Here is a 5,609-nt window from a genome sequence, read left to right as displayed (position 1 = left end):
CAACAAGACTATCATCGAAAACATGAAAATTTGAATTTTCTTCTAAGTCAATCGAAGGAGCAACTCGGTATGGTTCAACCAACTCACTAGCTTGAAAGACTTCATCTATCACACTTGTGTCTTCATTCTCATCCTGAACAACCTCAACACGACTCCTGGGTTTAGTTTTTAAAACAGATAACCAATCAACTCTTGAGCGGTCCTTTCTAAAGAAAGGGGTGTATGCGTAATAGCACTTGACTTTTCTTTCAGGTCTCAGGCTTAGTAAAGACAGTGAAATAGCAGCACTACCTCCCATTTGATAAACTTTATATATCAAATAGAACAATAATCAATAAACGGATATTTTGTAGTATTGACGTATAGTTAATTACCTTGCAAGAGATAATGAGTTTGTGATAGGACTTACATGTGTTCTAAACCACGTGGTAAATTGTTCATCTTGTAATTGAAAGATCTGGGATTCGGTCAGTTGTGAGTTATTGGACAGTAAGTGTCGTACCCTCACGAGAGCGCAATGTCGCGACGACCCTCCCCGTGCGGGGAATAATGTCGGGGTCTTTGTTTTGTGAAAAGGGAGTCGTCACCTAGTATTATGGTCACTAGGAAACCTAACTGGTCTTTCAGAGATTCTAAGGCAAGGGGACTAGTTGCGTAAAGGGAAGGTTTTAGCACCCCTAGTACGCCATACCTAAGGTAAGCTGCTGGGTGTTTTTTTTTTCCTATAATTGCTATGGTGTTGATGTTCTCTAATCCCATCAGTTTCCTAGGATAAGTTTGCTATGATGAACGAACTTGGGTTCAAAGTCTAAGGGAAAGAACCATTGGCCAATATGGATCATACCTTTAAATATGTCTATAGAGTGCCAAAGAGAAACGGTGCAAATCTCTTGAAGTCTATGCTTGATTTGAAATAAATTTAGAATTTATGAATTTTGAGACGGCTAAGATAGAAATCTAAGGAGATTCAATGTGCTTAAGAGCTCATTTTTCCCTTAGTATTTCAAGTGTTCGCGACCCGTAAATCGCAAGGAAAAGAAATAAAAAAAAAACTAAGTTAGAAATCTAAGGAAATTCAAGGTGCTTTAAAAGCTTATTTTTGCCTTAGTATTTCATATTTTCAGGACTCATAAACTGTGGAATCAAAATTTAAAATGTCTCCAATTATAATTGAGGCTTCTTTCAAGGATGTGCAATTAAATTGTTCTAAATAAAATTTTATGCATAAATCTGCCCTTATGTTAAAAATAAAACAAGTTGTATTCCTATTAACAATATTTTGGACATTTACCTTTCATAGGTTTATTTGCCCTTATATTATTAAGGGATAATGACTTGTTATTCCTAGAAAAATATTTTGATATTTACCACCTGGGGTTTCTTTATCCAAATATCAACAGTGAACAATGGCGAATTATTCCCAACAATATTTTGAATATTAACCCCTTTGGGGTTTCTTTATCCAAATATTTGTAGTGAATAATAACAAATTATTCCTAATAATATCTTGGATATTTACCCCTTTTGGATTTCTTTATCCAAACATTACTAATGAATAATAAAAAATTATTCCTAATAATATTTTGGATATTTACCCCTTTGGAATTTCTTTATCCAAACATTAATAATGAATAATAACAAATTGTTCCTAATAATGCTTCTTGCGGCAGAATTTTCGCTTTCTCATTAGATATTCAAACGTGAATATCTTGAGCTTCTGATATCGAAATCAAGCGACTCAAAAACCCAAATTCATCTACACATGTAGGACTACAACTTTCATGAAGAATTCGAGGTGAGATAAAATCGTTTTACAGAACAGAATCGAGCTGCAATCTTGTTGGTAAAAAATGGTCTCCTGATCTGATACAAAAACTGACAAATGTCGAGCATCCCAGTATGACTGAGAGTATAACCTAAGAATAACAACCAGTAAAATCATGATGGAAGCAGAGTCTTTAGTGCAAAACTCGGGTCGGAATCCTACTCGCGGCAGAATTCTCTACTTTCATGTTTAGATATTCAAATGAAAATATCTTGAGCTTCTGATATCAAAATCAAGTGATTCAAAAACCCAAATTTATCTACGCGTACAGGACTACAACTTCCGTGAAGGATTAAAAATGAGATAAGTTTGTTTTGAAGAATAGAATATGGCTGCAACCCGTTTGGTCAAAAAGGATCTCCTGATTTAATTCAGGAAACTGACAATGCCAAGCATCCTAATTTGACTAAGAGTCTACCATAAGAATAGTGAGCCCTAGGACCCAATAAAGGTGTAGGTCAATTCTTCAACATGTCATGAGTGACAGAATATAGCCGGGATGGTCGGATATTGCATGAAACCAAATCAAAATCCAAGCCTAAGTTGGAACAAAAAAATTACGACAACTTCAGAATCAGTTTTTTTTAATGCAACTTCTAAGGGATTTATCCAACCTTAAAGACCAAATAACAAAGGAAAAGATTTAGCATTATAAAGACTCCTAATTAGCCTAAGAATCCTGGCAATTTTGGCAGCAAAGGAAAAGGATAAAGAGAGCAGATGCCGGCTGAAACAGGGTTCGAAAAACATTTCTTTCTTCTTTGCTTTTGTCAATCTCCCAGCAACCTTTAACTAAACTTCTGCCTTCAATTTAAAAGGGATATACACCATCTTCTTTGGCACGTATGGCTAAAAAAATAAGTGACAACAGTAAGTGTCGTCGATGTTGCCTGCAAGGTTGTTCCATATTATATGAGTTTATGATATCACAATATATAAATAGTACACTCTTGACAAAGTTTAAGTCGAACATCTACTTACTTAATAAAAGGTCTCAGCTCATCACAGTTAAATAAGATATAATTGTGTGTTTGTCTGAACTCTATTTCAGACAAATATCTTTCTCTTACGACATTTTTAGGTGTGGATCGTCCAGGATTGGAGAATATTGACAAGTTCCCACTGGAAGGCATTTCACCACCATCATCATGTTGTGGGACACGGTTGATCCTCATTCTCAAATGAGGTTCGAAATAGTATGAGATAAATGTTGAGATCTCCTCAACAATATAGGCCTCACATATTGACGCCTCAACATGCGCCTTGTTCTTAACCTTTTTTTAAGATTGAACAAGTACCTGCATATATAGAATTAATCAAAAATTATCAATTAAAAAAATGAAAAAATGTTTAATTATGAATTATATAGCAACTGTAATATCTACTTCTTGAATGGATACATCCATCTGTACTTGGATCGGTCCTCCAACTTTTACCTTAAACGGTAAATGTACGGGTAGATGCTCCATTGAGTCAAAAAATGATGGAGGGAATATCATCTCAAGTTTGCATATTGTCTCGATGATATTCGTTTCAAGCCTTTCAATGTGATCAACATTCAACTTGCTGGAGCATATATCTCTAAAGAAATGACTGATCTCCGTGAGTGCATCACATATCCCTTTTGACAACAAATCACGAAAAGCTAATGGGATGAGTGTTTGCATAAACACATGGCAGTCATGACTCTTCATTCCATATAATCTGCATTCCTCCTTATTAACCAGCCTTGATATGTTTGAGGCATATCCATCGGGGAAACGCAGACTCTCAAGCCATTTGTAGACTAGTAGTTGTGCGTTTTTCTCTAACACGAAGCTTCCTCTTGGTTTTGCGACCCGTGACCCATCATAAACCAACTCTATATTTTTACGGTTACAGAACAACGCTACATCCAATCTAGCCTTGATGTTGTCCTTTGTCTTCCCCTTCACATCCATGACGGTGTTGAAAATGTTCTCAAACACGTTCTTTTCAATGTGCATGACGTCAAGGTTATGGCGGAGAAGATTCGTCTTTCAATAAGGATGCTCTCAAAAGATACTTCGCTTAACCCAATTATGGGTCAAACCAAAACCAGGAAACTTCTGCTTACCTGATTGGAGACCAAACACAATGTCACCGTACTCTGACACAACATCATGCAATTCTTCACCAGAAAGACGCGGGGGTGCAACATCCTTTTCAACTCTGCCAACAAAGAAATCATTTCTGTTCTTTCTGTACCTGTGATTCGGTGGCAAGAAACGACGGTGACAGTCAAAAAAAGAAGCTTTACCCCCGTTTGTTAGCGTGAATGCCTTGTTGTTCTCCATACAGTATGGACATGCTAGTTGTCCATGCGTGCTCCAACCAGAAACCATTCCATAAGCTGGAAAATCATTGATAGTCCACATCAAAGCCGCTCTCATAACAATATTCTATTTCCTTGAGATATCATAAGTCAAAGCTCTAGAGGACTACAACTGTGTCAACTCATCAATCAACGGTCGAAGACAAACATCTATATTCCGCCCCGGACTGCTCGGACCCGGTATGACCATAGATAAAAACATGAACTCCGGCCTCATACACATCCCTGGTGGCAAGTTATAAACCGTCAGTATGACCGGCCAACAAGAATAAGGAGCAGCAAATGACACGAATGGGTTGAATCCATCTGTACACAACCCAAGACGCACGTTCCTTGATTCAGCTGAAAAGTGAGGATGCACACTGTTAAAGGGTTTCCATCCTTCACCGTCAGAAGGATGCACCATCACTCCATCAACCGCATGATGTGATTGGTGCCATGTCATGTGCTCAGCAGTCCTTGGTGACATGAATAACCTTTGCAGTCTAGGTGTGATTAGGAAGTATCTAAGTTTTTTATATGCCACGAGAGTCTTTCCTCTGCCAGTTCTGGGTTTGTAACGGGAATGCCCACATGTCATGCACTCGGTCAGATCAGCAGTTTCAAGGTAGTATAACATGCAGAAGTTAAGGCACATGTCAATTTTCTGGTATCATAAACCGAGGGGTTTCATCATGGACTTGGCAGCATAGAAGTTCTCTTTCAGCTTGTTCCCTTCAGGTAAAATGTTTATCGCCCATTTGATAATCTTGTCATAATCGGCCTCTCTCAACTAGTGATCTGACTTAATGGTGAACACATGTGCTACGGCCGATAATTTACAGTGATTCGTGCAGTTATCCCATAATGGTTCGTCAGAATCTTTCAACAGATCAAAAAACCTTGCTACATCTGCATTAGGTTCTTCTTCTACGATTGGACATTCACTGACATTACCTTTACTCATTCGCATTGCATCTATAACCATATTCTTGTAAGGATTATGTTCTCATTTCCAACTTCATGCATGTTGCTAGCACTAGAAGTTGACCCAGCCACCTGTTCTTCCATGCTCTCATCAGGAACAAATAATTCTCTGTGTACATACCAACACAGGTAATCCTCCATGAACCTTTTGGTTAAAAGATGCATCGTTACAACATCTTGATGCAGAAACTTTAAATTTTTACACTTCCTGCATGGACACCTAATACCGCCATTAGTAAAATTCCTCGGAATAGATGTTGCGAAATTAATAAAACCCTAAACACCGTTACAATAATCCATCCTCCGCAATCCTTGGGGTGAGTCCTGATACATCCATAAACGATCATCTATGATTTCTATCGAACCTCTATAAAATTATGACGACAACATGTATTAATTGACTATGTTATGTAAATAAACATAACAAAAATATTGGTTTGCCCCGACATTATCCAACAAACTAAA

The sequence above is a fragment of the Populus trichocarpa genome, chromosome 1, assembly GCF_000002775.5.
Source record: "Populus trichocarpa isolate Nisqually-1 chromosome 1, P.trichocarpa_v4.1, whole genome shotgun sequence".
NCBI lineage: Eukaryota > Viridiplantae > Streptophyta > Magnoliopsida > Malpighiales > Salicaceae > Populus > Populus trichocarpa.
The sequence above is the reverse complement of the archived record's forward strand: the minus strand, read 5'-3'. Positions refer to the sequence as shown.